Below are 17224 nucleotides of genomic sequence, written 5' to 3' on the forward strand. Positions count from 1 at the left end.
TCTGCGTTTGGGAACCCAGATCTCATATTTAATACTGTTGTGATCACCTCGTCAGATTGGGATAGCCTAGACGCTGAGTTAGGACCGATATACACGATCAATAGAATTACGGTCCTAGACTGACCTTTGTAAGTTCTGAGTGAGATACCCACTGTCTGGAGAACCTGGCAGCAACTTACTAGATCCCATGAAGTAATTGCACTTAGCTGATATACAGATGGCTAGGCCGCCACTACATCTTCCTGGGGATTTCATTTTGATTGCTGGAAAGTGATGAATTTTAAACCCTTCAAGGTGCTGCGGCTCCACAAGCCATGTCTCTTGTAATAGAATAGTCTCGAATGCCCGTAAGTAGGAGACCGTGGCCTCATCCCCCAGTTTGTTTGCTAGGCCGTTTATGTCCCAAGAACATATCTTTAGTGACCTGCCTTCTTGAGCCTTTTGGCCGTTATTTTGTCAACGTAGCAGTCTGGTTGAGTTTAATGACCCCGCCAACCATGACCATGTGCAGGCCTGTTCCGGTCCTGTTTGTTTAATGTGCTGACCATCTCTTGCTTTTTTTGAACTAGAGGTAGGGGTTTTATCCAGGGAACTCCTCAGGACCGAATAGACCAGTTTTGGTCCTGCGCATGGGCGCTCCGCGGCCCGGATGTTATGAAGCACGTGTGGGTAGCCTGGTTACTTGCCAAGGGTTATGGAAATGCCCCACTGTTTAAAGGTTTCCATGTGCCTCAAGATTTTGTTTGATGCCTCTGCAGAGCACCAGGTGACCTTGGTAAGGTCGTTTATTTAGCCCTGGCTTGGTGCAATAAATTCTATAGAGGTAATATCTTGTGATGTAACTTCGTTTGACAGGCCTATGGCTTCTATCAGTTTCATAATATTCCCACGATTTAGTATGTCACTGCTGCCTTTGGACTTGTGCTCTGGATAAAATAGAGTGAAAGTTATAGTTGCTTGAGATGACCTAGTGGTCTGAAGGCCTTCATATTTGTTTGCAGGGTGGATGTTCTCTGGATCTCCGTTAGTGAGGTTTCTTTGGCTCAGTTCCCTGTCGAGAGGTCCCTGCCCTGATGTAACCTCAGGAAGCCCAGCCAAAGTCTCTGTCCCCAGCATGCAGTGCATAGAGAGGTTTCCTGCGGAGGTTCCGGTGGCTGCATCCTTAGTTGTTATTTGAACTGATGGAGGAGCAAGCCTGTTCGGTACTCAAGGGCTCTTTTGGACTGCACCACAGCCGATTTGCGCCTCGCAATCATGCACCTGATTGGATGAAATGAAGCTACCCAAGTGTTCTGTTTGCCGGTTGCTGACTTGAGCCTGATTAGGTGATTTGGTGCTGCCTAAATGATCTGTATGCCAGGTGCGCTTTGGTCCCTCTACCCAAGGCAAAGATGTAGGGTCCAAGAGTTGCAGTTATGTGTTGACAGATGGCCCTGTTTTTCCCCTTTTTCCCATGGGCTCTGGGTCTTCCCCGGCGGCGGCCTTCTCCTCTTTAAGGGGTAGAGAACCAGTCTGTTGCTTTTTGATGTTGTCAGGTGAAATTATTGGGTTCTCCAGTTCCTTAGCTACCTCGTCTGTTCTTTTTGAATCCTTATATCCGGTTGAGGCTGCACGTGTGTGAGTGTTGAACAATAGGTAAAGGCTTGAGTCATGCGTAATATGGCGGATCCTGTTGCAGCCCTTTTGCTTTCTTTGCCTTTTTCCCTTACAGTTGAAATCCTCCGTGTCCTGGTCCAATGAAGGTGGTGAAGTGGACTCTACTTTTCCAGCAACTGGGGATGTTGGTTGATCCTTTCGCTGCTTGTGGCCAGTGTTTCCGGGGGCAGTGGCATAGCCTTTGCCTCGCCCGCAGGCGAAGAGGCCCTGACAGACCCACTCTCAAGAAAACTGTAACCGATTACAGTCTAATCCGGGCTGGGAAAGGAAAGCCCAAAGAGTGGGCTTCGAGGTTAGCAATGATCTGGACTTCCTCTTACAAAGATCTCCACCTTCTTAGTTTACTTCACACACATGAGATTCAACATCTACACTGTAGTCTAGCCCAGGGTTCTCCAAAGTCAGTCCTGGGGGGCCGGATCCATGCCAGATGTTTAGCAAATCCCTGTTTAAACAAATGTAGTTATTTTAAAAATCTGGCATGGATCCAGCCCTCCAGGACCGACTTTAGAGAACTATGCTCTAGCCAGTATTCACAGTTTTTCCACAAAACCCACAGCATACACAACACTTACATTCACTATCTAGACATTTCTCACATGTATGGAAGTGAAAGACCTGCTTAAGGCAGACTGCCAGAAACTTTTACAAGTGGGAGGTGAGTAGGCGTATCTCCTCTGAAGCAAACAGGTAAAAATAGAGCAGCAATACGAAGTCTCAGTTCATTTTCATAGGGATACCCTCAGTGCGCTTCCTTGATTTTCAGGCTCACTAGGGTATCAAAAACCTCAAGAGAGTATGGAAAGCATGGTCTCCACCGCCATGTAGGGGGCTTTCATCCCAACCCGCAAAGAACAGTCATTAAAGATGTTTATATGTACATCCCAGATCATGGTAAGCTATTCATCTTTAATAACACCCAATTCAACATGCCACACAGGTTCTGCCAAGATTGCATACCTTTACCCCAACAAGGAAGAAACAAAATGCCTCGACAACCAACTCAAAGCCCTTTCATGGACCACCCCATTGACCACATTTTTTTTATTTATTCTGTAGTACATTTTTTTTTTTAATCGATTATCCATGATCCTGTGGAAGCTTTAAATACCATTTGCTAGCACACACATGAACATAACTCATTGTGCATGGCTGTGCGCAATGGAGGCAAGGTGCAGCATGCCCAATACAAGTGCTAAAGCCCAGTCTGCACAGACTTCCACCATGTACATCAGAGGTGGGCATAGACCCTGATTGTGTGGACATAAGCCACTGCCCTCATCCTTCAGAAAAATCGGAATTTTCTGCTGATCAGTACATTAAATGTTTCTCACATGGATCTGTGGAGCATCTGTGAATCCTCTTTTAAAAACACATAAATAGATCAACTGCCCATGGAATGCAAGGGTCCTTTTATGGCTATAGCCTCTGGCTTTCAGCTTCGTGCAGTGGGAGGTTGAGTGTAGGATGCAGCCTTCGCCTGTGGCCAGCCTTGTTCCCCTCTGTCTCCAGCTGAACATTTCCCACTGTGCATGGCCTTGGACCTTCTGCTGTGGATGTTTAATGAAGGGCCTGGCCTTGGGGGAAAACGTGTGTCAAGACTAATGCCGACATAACTGATGGTATAGGCAAAGGGCTTAGAGGGTAGAGATGGTATTTGGGCCACATGGCTATTCATCACCAATACAGTTAGAAGCCTCCTACTTTAACACTAGAATAATTATCATCCTCCAGCCAATCACCGGCAGAGTGGGAAGCCTCTTGCATAATAGTAACATATTAGACAACCTCCAGCCTAGACCAACAAAGTGTGAAACCTACCACCTGTCACCAACACAGTGGGAATTTGCCTTCTGAACACTAACATACTAGGCTCCTGCCCATCATCAATACACCCATCAACATCCTGCCCTGTGCTAACTTAGGGAAAACCTTCTAGCTAACAACAGTTTAGGGTAAACCCCCTGTCCAACCTACCACAGTGACCATTGTTCCCGTCCCTTCCATGTGCGTTGAGTATGTCCAAGTGCCACATTCCAAAACACTCAGAAATGGTTAGTTATGGTTTCTTCACCGGTATCACAGATGGGATTTGGGGAGAGGTCACTTAATCTAGTCTCCTCGGGTGGCACGCAACAGGAGTGGAGAGAAGTGCTTCTTCTGGTCTCTTCAGATTTGGGAGGTGGCAGAGGCATGCATATTTATTTCTTTTGATCCTTCATAAGTTTCTTTACATTTCTCAACACATGTCCTACATCGACTTAGTCTTCCCTTGCAATCCCAAGAGATGTGAAGAGCTGATCCGCACACACCGGTAAATTCTGGACTATGTAAAGAGCAACTTCCGGTATGCCAACACTCTGACCAATATAGTAAACGAGCATTGCGGCAGCAACCTGCAACACATCAAGATGCATGAGGAACAAACCTTCAAGGAGATCTGCGAGCTGTTCATATCTCGCCTCTGTGACATCCAGCTGATCCTGCAGAAGATCGACCAAGAGCTGAAGGAGAAGCTTCACCCAGAGGATTACAGGCAGCTTCAGGATGCTGTAGAGTTCTTTGAAGATGTATTTGCACCTGCCAGGAAAGTTATGCCTGTGTAGGATTCAACCCAGATCCTTGTGACTGGGGGTGAATGTTTGCATTGTCCAGCATTCCGTTCATCAATTGTTTCTTTTGTATATATCGCCCTAAGTGGGAAGGATATGTGCCCAGACGTTGGTCCCGTGCTCACTACACCACTGGATTTGAGCTACCCTGGCTGATGAAGGGTGATGTCCTGAAATCGGTCCCAGGATGCTTATTTCGGGTCCAGCGAGGACCTGGGTTTGCAGTTCGGGCTGGACTGTTCCCACAAGGAACAGGGTCAAGACTGATTTGCATATGGCTGGGTCCGAACTGGGGTGGTGTGGTGAGCAAAAGAATGATGGATTTAACCCAGATCCTTGTGACTGGGGGTGAATGTTTGCATTGTCCAGCATTCCGTCCATCAATTGTTTCTTTTGTATAAGGAATCAATAACGAACACAACATAGCAAAAAACAAATTATTTTCTAATGCGATCATATGTTTCTCAAACTTAACACATTCAATGCGTAAATGCGTTTTGGTGGGCTATAAAATATAAGACCACCTTCTTCAAGACAGCGACGATATTCCCCTTCTAAGAATATCACTTTCTAAAAATCCGGTGAAGAGCAGTCAGATTGTTGAAATTGTAAAAGTACGCCCAGCCGACAGCTGATAATCAATGTTTACTTTCCGCGGCACGGGGCGCTCTTTGCCTGGGAGACCTTTACCAGTCAGGGACTACTTGTCCCAGAAACAGTGAGGAGAAGGAGATCCATGTCATCAGCTGTGATAGCTGATAAGTGCTGTTTACATCCTGCAGTGCGGGATGCTCTTTGCCTGGGAGACCTCTGCCAGTCCAGGACTACTTGTCCCAGAAGCAGTGAGGAGAAGCTGTGAAAGCTGATAAGCGCTGTTTACTTCCCGCAGCGAGGGACGCACCTGGGGATAGAGTGGGTTATATCACCTTTACATCTAGAGCAATACAAGGGAGAACATCAGAGGGGTTGTTGATTTGGCTTAAAATGGAATTGTTCCCCAAAACAAAATGCTTGAGTACAGACTGCAGAGACCTGCTGGGCGTGGTTGTCCCCGCTAGGCATTCGTTGGCGATCGGGCACATTGCCGTCATAAATGTGTACATGCGTTCCTTCCAGCCCAACCATTATTCAGGAACTGTGAGTTCATTATTTAATACGATGAACCCTTAAATCATACCCATCATAAAATGATAGCAGTTGACTTCAATATGAAAGTGCCAGAGGGCTTAATCTCGCAGTACCTGATGGCCCAAAGTTATGGGTCAGTGACAACAAGAATGGAAGGTGATATAAATTATAAAACAAGACACCCTAGGATAGTTGACCAAATCACTGACCTGATGGCAACTTACGATCTGAACATGGCCAATGACTGCTCCGAATCCGATTGCCTTGCTTGCCCTACTAATTTAGACTATATTTTGATGGATAGTCCCCTCTGATCATACTTAATAAGCATGATGGAAACAACAAGAAATGATAGCAGTCATGATGTACTACTGGCCCAATTATGTGTTAGCGCCCTTGCAAATGTACTTGTACTGGGAACTGCTACCTCCATAAGTAGAATTAACATATGTTATAATAGAACATGAAAATGGCTTCACTAGCAGACAATGATAAAGTGCAGACGGGAATTTATAATCTCAGCAGAAAAGCTAACCCCTTTCGAGACTTCAATTCTTAATGACATTAACTTCGTAGATCTTCATTCTGAACTCATGGGGCAAATAAAACTACTCCTGACTAAGGTAAGACGTATGGGCGATCACAGATCAAACTATCCTGGGAGGTACACAATGGACTGCAGACTGGCCAAATCAGCTGTCCTACAAGCAGTAAAACATGGGGACTGAAAGGGGATTGCGAATGCTAGAAAAACCTACAAAGAAAAATTAATTCAGGCGAATAGGGGGTGGGAGAAAGAATACTGGGAAAAAGTTACTGAATCCTTACATAACTGGAACACTAAGGAATTTTGGCGTCTAATAGCTACAAGACCGCGTACCACTGGTAATGATCCAGGTACGGTAGTACAACCTGATGTATGGGAAGCTCATTTTACAGAGCTATATAAGGTATGGGCAACAAATGGCATTGATTACTCGGAGAGAAGCAGTATAAACCAGAAGGGACAAAAACCCAGGACCGAGGCAAAATAAGGCATAGCCCTAGGGCTAATTGAAACAGCACAGGCATTGCATTTATTAAAAAGGGAATAGGCCACAGGTCCCGATGGTATCCTGGGAGACCTATGTCTGTCTCATCCTGGGTGCCCTATTTGAACACCCTCAGCAATGCAATTATTGTGCCAATTTATAAGAAGTGGAGGAACGACGTGACGTCCAATTACAGACCTATTTGTTTAATAGACCTAAGCCAAAAAGTATTTGCCAGGCAGATTTTAATTAAGTTACAAGCATGGATCATGGATCCTAGCATTCTAGAGGAATGCCAGGTAGGTTTCAGGGCTAAGGTCAGTACCTTTGACCACGTCTTTCGTTTCAGAGCGCAGTGCTGGGAGTACATCGCCCTGAAGAGGGACCACATTGCCTTCATTGATTTGAGGGTGGCCTTTTACCTGGTCCCTAGGGAGAACCTTTGGGCAGTATTGGAGGACTATGGCATTCCGGGCGAATTTCTTAGAAATTTTTAAAAACCTACACTCTGAAACATACGCCCAGGTCAGGTGGAATGCGGAAGAAGACCTTACATCTCAGACATGTATTAACCGTGGATTCTATATATTAATGGAGCAGTAAAATGGCTAGCGAATTCTAACCACGATGCACCAAAATCAGCAAGTATGGATGTTCCCATTTTAATGTTCGCTGATGACACGCTTTTAGTTTCCCATACTTCGCGTGGTCTTCTGCTGCTGCTAGATAGGTTTTCGTCCTTTTGTTGCACAAGGGGCCTTAAGAGAAACTCAGAGAAATCAAACTTTATGGTTTTAAATCCTTATCATTCATTCAAGGGCAAGTTGAGGATTGATGGTCCCCCATGGAGCAAGTAAAATCTTTGGATTTTCTGGGAGTGAGGCTTTCTCACAATATGTCCTGAGATCAACAGTTAAGGAAAAGTAAAATGACTCTTGTTCTAAAGCGCAATGGCCATAGAGAAGAAATAGAAGGCCACTTCCAGTGGGGCAGTGACACCAGCCCTGGAAGTATGTAGGGCCACTGTACTTTTAGGGGCTGTTTATTGTGCTGAACTTTGGGGATGGACAGACGCAGCCCCACTTAGGAGTGCTGAAAACCAATTTGCTAGGTCTCTCTTCAATTTCTCTAGAATCACCCTTTTAATCCCATTACAATTTGACCTAGGACTTAAAAGAATAGAACGTGTGATTTTATTAAAACTTTCAACAGTTTAGATTCGCATTTGGACAACCTCTGAACTAGCCATCTACAGGAAGTCCCTGCAGGAAATTATCAGGCTCGATAAGAAGATCCAAACCTCCTGGCTTAGGAAAATAAAAGTATTGTGTGAGAGTCTTAGGATGGAAGAGGTGTGGTTGCATCCTAGTAAGATGACAAAGGGTACCATAGTGACAATAAAACATGTCTTTTGAGAAAGCAAAATGGAACAACTATGGAAAGATCAAAAAGCCGGGAGCCTAACAGACAAGTGATTGATTCACAAATGTAGCCCGTCGTTTGAACCTTACTTGCTCATAATATACCCAGCCCAGGCCAAAACACTGTATATAAAATGTAGGTACGGCATCTTACCACTAAACTCTTTCACCTCTCTGTGGAACAAAAATGGACTGGCTACTTCCAACTGTCCTTTCTGTTTGCAAACAGATGAATCTATTGACCATTTTTTGTTCATCTGTCCAACTTATAAAACACCACGTAAGAAATGGATTGTCCCAGTGTGTAAGTTTTTGGGCATTGCCCACTACTGGGAAGCATCCAGAATTTTCTGACATGCCCCCAAGGAGGCAATAGTATTTATTGTGTCTCGTTTCTCAGTATGGGCTTGGAGAATTAGAACCCTTAAGCTAAAGGTGTTATTGTAGTGGACTGTATACCCTCAAAAGTAATTATTAATTAAAAACCTACTTGCAGTCTACAATGATATAAATTGTCTCGTGCTATGGGTGGTGAGAATTAGAGCCCTTAAACCAAAGGTGATGTTGTAGTGGAACATTTACCTGTTCAAGGTACTACTAAGCACAAATGTACTTGCACATTTATAGGAAATGCAACAGAAACGTTTTAAAGTTTGTTTGTATTTCAACATCTGTTTTAGCTCAATGCACATCATGTGCTAACTACTTTTTAACTAATTCATAGTAGGATTGGCTTGTATACTCAATGTAGGTTGTGCATGTGTGTTGTATGTACCTGTATATGTACGAAAACCAAAACAAATATTAATTTGGGTCACAGATGAAAATGAATTATATTTGGGAAGTAGAACAGAAGACTTCTTGTATTAACCACCCCACTAAGGGGCCGATTCCGATTCCTGCGGCAAAACGAATCGACCGACACGGACCCGGACTGAATACCGACCGACACGGACCAACGGCCTACGACCCGTGCAGTACGATGCAACACGAGTGAATTACAACCGACACATATGGAATACAAGCCGTACGACCGAGCTGGAGGGAAAATAGTGATCCGGCCGGAAAACCGATGCGATTTTCACCGACCGTCACAAACCCGGAATCAACCCGACCGACCTGTACCGGCGATGTACGATTAGCGCAGTACGATGCAATGCGTGTAAAACCAGACCGACTCGCACGGAGACCAAGCCGCACGACTGACACGCACAGACAACCCGGCACACAAGCAATAGAGACCGTCGCGAACGACGTGTACCAAACACAGAAGACAGGCAGCGTGAACGAGGTGGAGAAGCAAGCACGAGACAACAGCAGCGTCCGTTTCCGTCACATGAACGTCTCCTTCATGCCTACAAAACACAAAGGAAAAAAGACAAAAAAAGGACCAAACAAGCAATGACTAAGCCAATAAATACCAAAAAAAAAATAAATGGGACAAAGACACACCCACAACTCCAATTATATAAAGGACTACAATCACTACCATCATCCCTTGCAAACAGGAGACACAGCCAGCAGCAAACACCAGTACACAGCAACCACAGACACACTCACAAGTCACCCATCACACAACTCAAACACCATCAGCACCTCATACAAAAGCACACACACATAAACACAGCAAAACCAACACCAACCCAACATCACTTGCATCCTCACACACACATCCCCCACCACCACCACCCATCACCATGCCTCCAAAGAAGAATCCAAAGTTCACAGATAGTGAGTTAGAAGTGCTGGCAGACGAGATCATCAGAGTAGAGCCACATTTGTTTGGTACATTGGTTCAAAGAACACCCATCTCTCAGAAAACCGAGATGTGGGCGAGGATTGTGGACAAGGTGAACGCACAAGCACCAATGTTGCGCACAAAGGACGATATCCAGAACCGGTGGTATGATGTGCGTAGGAGGGTCAAAAAACTCATCGAAAAAGATCACGCCTTGAGTCAGCGCACCGGCGGTGGCCCTCCTGCCAAACCTGTCTACTTCAGGACCTGGGAGGAGAAGGTGCGGGACATCCTACCACCAGAGAGCGTCCATGGCCTAACACACATCCCAGAGCCTGGTGAGTACACAAACAATATACCCAAGATTGTGTGGCAAGGGGACAGTGAAACCATGCACCGCAAGCAAAGCTACACTAACCAATAGATAATCAGCCCAAGATGTGTATGCCAGTCACACAAACACAATACCTGCCATCTCATATTGACTGGGGACTGTGTCATTACATGCACCAACCTACAAACAAATAGAGCAAGCCAGTGGCACCAAGCCAAATACACCCTGCCAGACAGTTTTCCACCACAAACACACCACCTCACAGTGCAGCTGACTGTCAGGAAGGAATAGTGGGGATGCAGGTGAAGTGAGTGTAGACAAAAGCATGATGGGGCCTGTAGTCACAGATAATGCCCCCCCTCCTGATTGGCCCATCAAGAACTCTCAGAAACATGCCCACATCACAGGGAGTGGAAAATGACTGACAAGATGGCTGACACTGGGTCCTGCTGTGGGGAGCACAAGGCCCTGCTAGGGCTTGTGTGCAAATCAGAAGCAGGACACCACTGAATGACATTCTGAAAGACAACTTGCACGCCCTACAATGGAAGCAGGTTTCATGATGGGAAGGAGGACTGACAGCCCTAACCATACTACTCAGCATGGGGAGACACCGCCCCCCCCCCCAACACAAACTCCACACATCTCACCGGGTACAATGCTTTGACACACACCTCATTGAAATATCAGCAAAAAATACCCTGTACTGGGTGCTGCCGTGTGAAGCACAGGGGCTCACTTGGGACTTGTAGCCAAACAAACACCAGGATTTCACAGTCAGCCATCTTGCCATTGCTGTCACACACCCTCACAGGGAAGCAGAGTCAAGAGGGAGGAAGCATGGACATGCTGGGAAGGGGGGTGTAGCCAAGAGTATGATGGGAGTCGCAGTCACAGACAACCTACACCCACCCACATGGCCCAGCAAGATCAAACTGAAACATACTCGCCTCACAGGGAGTGGGAAGGGACTGACAAGATGTCTGACACTGGGCTTTGTTGTGGGGAGCACAAGGCCATGCTGGGAAATAGCCAACAACAAACACAAGGACTTCACAGTCAGCCATCTTGCCATTGCTGTCACACCCCCTCAGAGGGAAGCAGAGTCAAGAGGGAGGAAGCATAGGCATGCTGGGAAGGGGGGTGTAGCCTAGAGTATGATGGGAGTCGCAGTCACAGACAACCTACACCCACCCACATGGCCCAGCAAGATCAAACTGAAACATACTCGCCTCACAGGGAGTGGGAAGGGACTGACAAGATGTCTGATACTGGGCTCTGTTTTCGGGAGCACAAGGCCATGCAGGGAAATGGCCAACAACAATATCAAACTCTGTCTGTGACAATCTGGGAAAAAGCAGTGTACAGGCAGGCATCTGTTTGAAAAGTAGAAAATGTCATGTTTGTGAACCAACAATGCAAATCACATTGTGTGTCTCTTCCAAACACAGGTCGTGCTGGGCACCCAACACCAAATGACGAGGATACCCAGTCCCAGACTCTGGTGGACACTGAGCTCTCTGGCATGACTCTCTCACTGTCCTCTTCGGATGACGACGACCAACCTGGCCCCTCCGGTGCGAGCTATCATGCAGCACCAGCAGCATCAACATCTGCCCCCCTGTAGCCACGCCTTCAGCATCTGGACACCGACATGGCAACCCCGCCAACACGGACATACCAAGGACAATCAACACCCACAGCACAGGGACACAGGACCCTCTGGAGGCTACAGCCAACACCACCAGCAACACCACCCAAGGGGTCCCAATGTCACCTGTGTGTACCGCTGCTGGTCCTGCCCATTTGGAGATGGTGCTGGGAGGGGTGGGAGGCACAGGGCACACCTTGCAGAGGGGTCTGGACTGCATGATGACCCCCAACTGGCACGCATCTTAGATGCGTACCAGGATAGCACCGGAGAATTTGGCCAGGTAGTGGGGATCCTCAAGGACATGCAACACGAGCAGGTCGCCCACCATTCCGCATAGAGGCCAAGTGGGATGACATCACTGCGGTGCATCGGGACATACTACAATGCTTCCGCCAGATCAACACCAACCTGTCCACACCCCCCTGTGTGCCCACAACATCTGTCGCAACACCATCTGCCAGCGCCACAGGGAGGGAGGGGGACTCTGGCGGAGAGTCCCCTGCACTGCAGAGGCCTGCACATGAGGATCCCCCCCCCCCCCCCCCGGGAAGAAGAGGGGTCGTCCGAAGAAGGACATGTGAGAGGCAGATGTCCCAACACATCCCCCAGGGCCTCCTAACCTGTTCTGGACAATGTTCTTTGTGCGCAACCTGTTCACCTTGTCCAATCGCACACAACTCGCCCACATGACATAGAGGGTTCATGTTGGGCCAATGTAGCAGACGACTGTGGACTTTACTCTGGACATTTCAGCTACCAGCACTTCCAACTCCAATGTGAACTTTGGATTCCCAAACCACTGTACAGCACCCACCATCCTGTGCACTTCCCTCACACATGTTTGTAAATAAACTCACCAGTACACCATACTTGCCACTGTTGTGATTCCAACTTGTCATGTTCATGGAGATGTCGATCTGCCACACAACACAGTGCTTGCCAAATACTGCATCAATGTGACCAACGTAAGGTGAGTCATGGGGATGTGACACATGTGAGGGAGACTCACCACTATGGCAACACAAAACATACTCACCATGGCCATGTTACTCATCACACACAATGATGTTGACCTGAAACACATTGGCATGCACAGACACAACACCAAGCCCAGTCAGTGGTAACAAGTCCACCGGTGAGGTAAGCAGATGTCAGTCAGATGTGGGAAGACAGACAACGCACATAACAAAGTGTAGCACAGGTTCATTACACATCAGCAACACGTTTATTCCACACTAGTTGCACGGTAATTCAACGTAACAGTGGACACAAACTCACAATGTGTTGGAGAATGGAAGTCCAGGGATGTGTGGTTCATCAGTTGATGGGAATTGTCAACTTCCACACTGGTGTTGGCTTCTGGGTGTTGGGGGTCAGTGTTGACCACACAATAGGCAAAGGACCCTGGGAAGGACAGACAAGATACAGTCAAAAGCACAGAAGAACAGGAGAGAAATGCCATACACATGCACAAAACATGTTGCAAAACACCTACACAAACACTAGTTAGCAGTACCACCCGATTGTGGAGTACACACCACCTGAATGGACACATCATAGCATGCATCCAGTCAAGTGGCACACAGACACACTCAGACAGCAACAGAGCTGGCACATCACATTCCAGGCTACCTCAATATATTCACATAACAACCCTGGAAACTCACATTCAGGTGAAGAAGTTGTTGATGAGCTGTGAGCGGACGTCACCATCATCTTCATCATCACTGGCATCTTGACCCAGGCCGGGATCCTCCACAGGTGCCGGACGTTGGTCGTCTTCATCGTCATCCTGGATGAGAGGCACCTCCTTCCGCACCGCCATGTTGTGTAGCATGCAGCAGACCAGTATTATTTTGCACACCTTTGCAGGCTCATATGGGAAGGCCCCTCCGGTCTTGTCCAGGCAGCGAAAGCGGCTTTTCAGGAGGCCGAATGTCCGCTCAATCACCCTCCTGCTCCCACCATGTGCCTCATTGTAGCGCAGCTCGGCTGGTGTCACAGGGTTCCTGAGGGGTGTCAGCAACCACGGCATGTTGGGGTATCCAGAGTCACCTACACACACAAAAATGAACAAGTAGCTGAGTTTTGTAGGAGTGCAGAATACAACACTGACAAACACACACAAAGGGAAACAGTCAGTACACACCGACAAGCCAGGCACGCTGAGCTGGCATCTGTGACATCAGCGTTGCAATGCGACTACTCCTCATAATCTAGGCATCGTGCACCGAACCAGGGAACCGTGCACACACATGTGTGATCAACATGTCAGCAAGACAGACCACCAGAGCATTGATCGAATGGTAGTGCTTCCTGTTCCGGTATGCCTGGTCATGTGCCTGTGGTGGTATCAGGGCAACATGTGTCCCATCAATGGATCCAATGACGTTTGGCATCCTCCGCAGTGTATAAAAGGCATCCTTAATTTCAGGGAGTTCATCTTGGCTCGGGAACTTGATATACAGGTCGAGGAATTGCAACATCCCCTCCAAGACATCGTGTAGAACCCGACTAAACATCATTTGCGACATACCACCAGTAGTAGCCACAGTGTACTGGAAGGTACCGGTAGCAAAGAAGTGCAGGGCTGCTATCACCTTCACCTCTGGGGTCAGTGCTGTAGGGTATGTCCGGCCAGGTAGCAGATGTTGCGCCAACTGCTCCGCCAACTCCTCAATCAGTGCCCTGGTGAAGCGGTGCCGTCTGATGCTGTTGCGTTCCTGCATGGTTGCAAGGTCTGGGAACGTACGATGGACAGCTTGTGCCCTGCAGTACAGAGATGCACAAAGGAAGATTGTCAGTACATCCACCCATGTGGCCATGACCACGATGACTATCACATGCTAGTTCATGACATTACACAATGCACTGAGGTGTGTGCTGTTGGACATATGCACATATGTCACCTACAAGACCACCACCTCACATCTCAATTCCACATGTCCACATGAGTGCAATGTAGTGCAATGGGCCAATCATCTGGCTGTGTCACCCAACCTATGTGCTGCTGCAACGTTAAAAAAACACACCCCAGTGACTATTGAGGACTCATGTCTCCCAGGCATCACAGATCTTTGCCATGCAGAAACCCATGCTCCCTGTATTGCCACATCAACACAGCAATGGACATGGCGTAGCACGTACACACCACAAGGCAAGCGTAAGTCCCACAGGTAGTGGCCACTGTTGTTCCTGCCAGCCCTACAAGTACGTCTCTTAGACACACACCCCATCAAGGTTGATGCATATACCACATGGATGTGGAGACTGTCACCCATTGGTAACATGTGATCAGACACATCTGAGACACAACATGCACACAGACTGTGGGTGCACATCAGTATTGGGGCTACAGGTCTCACTGTGACGTACATGCCATCACCCCCAGGACTCAGGGTGTATGTGACATGTATGAAACATATCCAACCTGACACTGTGCACTTCACTCATGCCCATTACTGTCCAATTGCACATCACAGTGGTAATGTGCACAACACACAAAGGATTCTGCCCCCATGTACAAGATAACAGCCTGGGAGTGGCTGCACAAAGTGCCAGACAAAAAAACAGCTGTGGCCCCCCAAAAACCCAGGAAATGCAGCCTTACATGCCATGGGACACTGTGTGGCCAATGCTGTAGTGTGGCAGGTGTGCGCAGGTGTCCATGGCCAGTATATGTGTGTTGCATCCGTATAATAGTCACACTAATGAGGTCCGATGCGGGTGACAATGCGTACGCATTGCACGGTTCATGACCGAGCCGTGCATACGCTTTGTCATTGAATCCAATGAGGTCCAACGAAGGTGACTATCATGCATACGCGTCGGACAGGCATGGTCCGAGACAGGCGTACGCCTTGGCCATTGAATAGTATGGAGACAGGTGCATGTGTATATTCAAAATACACGTTGTACAGTCAGTTGAACGAGCCGGGCGCACCCATTGGCTCAGGGCTGTCATGGAGACGGATGCAGATTCAAAACTTGTACGAGTTGTGCACTGGAAATTCAGTTGGATGCCTACAACAATGTTACAATTTTAAGTGTTCCATGAAGGTGAAGATTTGAACGATGCGGAAGGCGTGTACAAGTCGTACTTTTGAATGGATTGGCCAGATTCATAGAATTCAACCGTGTTGCACCTATCACTTGGGACACATGGCACAGATTCTGCCTCTGCAGCACAGATATAAGGCTGGCTGGCCCCCAGGGAGCTCACTTGCCTGCACTACATGCTACTGGACCACATCCCTGCTACCACTGCTGCTGTCTCTGCATCCTCTGGCTCCTGCTATGGCACGTACTCTGGAGAGGGCCCCAGCCTTCACTGAGGAGGAGAACCAGGCCCTGCTGGACAGGCTCCTTCCAGAGTACAGAAAGCTCTTTGGGACACCAGGGGAGCAGGTGAGTGTGCTGTCCACTGCCTTCCTAATTATGCATGTTGTCTGACTAGCAGTACTAGCAGTGTGTACACCAGTGGCAAGCATTCTCACTGACTACTTTCATCCACCTAAGTGTGTAGGTACATGTAATGAATAGTTTTCCTGCTGCTAAAGTGCATTATTGCAAGCTTAAACTATCCAGGCATTGTTAACATGTCAGACATGCAGGTGAGTCTTCATTCCCCATGGTTGCACTACCTGTGTAATTTATTTCCCTTTGTGATGATGACATGTCTATGCAATTGTGTGCTGCACAAATGTGTGTTAATGTACTTTTCACTTTGTCATCCTCACAGGTTGATGCCCACCAGAAGCAGGAGATCTGGCTGACCATCGCCCGGGCTGTTCGTTCTGTGGGGGTCTACAAGCACTGCAGCCGCAACTGCCAGAAGAGGTGGCAGGACCTTCGGGGCTGGACCCGGAGGATAGCTAGAGTCCTGCTGAAGCTGTCACCTCCACGCAGGAGGGGCGGACACCGGACCCTGACTCCCCACATGCTCCGGATCCTGGTGGTGGTCTTCCCGGACCTGGATAGGCAGCTGAAGGCCAGAAAGCAGCAGGAAGGGGGTAAGTCCATGCCTGATCTGTGTACTATGTCTGCCATGCAAATAGCAGTCTTTTGTCCTGGTCACACTTCCACATTATGTAGGTCTTGTAGTCCAAAACTCAAGTCCCTCATTTGTGTGATGCACCCTCCTCATCTGTTCCACAGGTGTGGCCCCTACAGTCTGTTGCTTGTGTCACTAGGGCACTGTGTCCCTGCAGTCAGCTATGCTTCAGGTACCGGTCAGCATCAGTTCCCGTGACTCTTGTGTGTTTAATGGGTGGGTCAATTGTTTACACAATGCCTGAGATCTGACATGTGAACTGTGTGTGCCCTTGATATGTGTACCAATTGCTGGTCTGACTCGTAACATGTGTCTGGGGTATTCCAAACAAACCCATGCAGCAGGGGACACCACATTTTGGGCATCAGGAGTATGTATATCAAGTATGTCACAATTGCTTAGCCACCTGACTACTGTCCGGTGCAAAACACTGTTTCACTTAGTCATGCCCAGTCATGTCCCCTCAAGGGCATTCAGACACACTCTGTAATCCCAATCCTGTGCATGAAATTGCAGTTTGTGCTTAGTGACATGTGCCCTCAGGTGTCTGCCTCTGTGTCATTAGGGTGTGACTTGTTGCTATGTACAACTGGGGTG

The 17224-nt window shown here is 47.8% G+C and overlaps 1 protein-coding gene across 2 annotated transcripts in view; it reads left to right on the top strand.

Moving 5' to 3' along the window:
• LOC146833387 (single-pass membrane and coiled-coil domain-containing protein 3-like) overlaps positions 1 to 17224 on the top strand; it is a 203399-nt gene that overhangs the window by 170675 nt on the left and 15500 nt on the right. The window contains exon 1 of one of the 2 annotated variants that reach the window (XM_085601190.1): positions 1857 to 1948. The exons of the other annotated variant lie outside the window; for it this stretch is intronic. The gene's annotated coding sequence lies outside the window, so the exon portion shown is untranslated. Of the gene's footprint in view, positions 1 to 1856; positions 1949 to 17224 lie in introns of those variants that run through there. 2 annotated transcript variants of the gene reach the window in all.

Source organism: Triturus cristatus, chromosome 4_2 (assembly GCF_964204655.1).
Source record: "Triturus cristatus chromosome 4_2, aTriCri1.1, whole genome shotgun sequence".
Taxonomy (NCBI): Eukaryota; Metazoa; Chordata; class Amphibia; order Caudata; family Salamandridae; genus Triturus; species Triturus cristatus.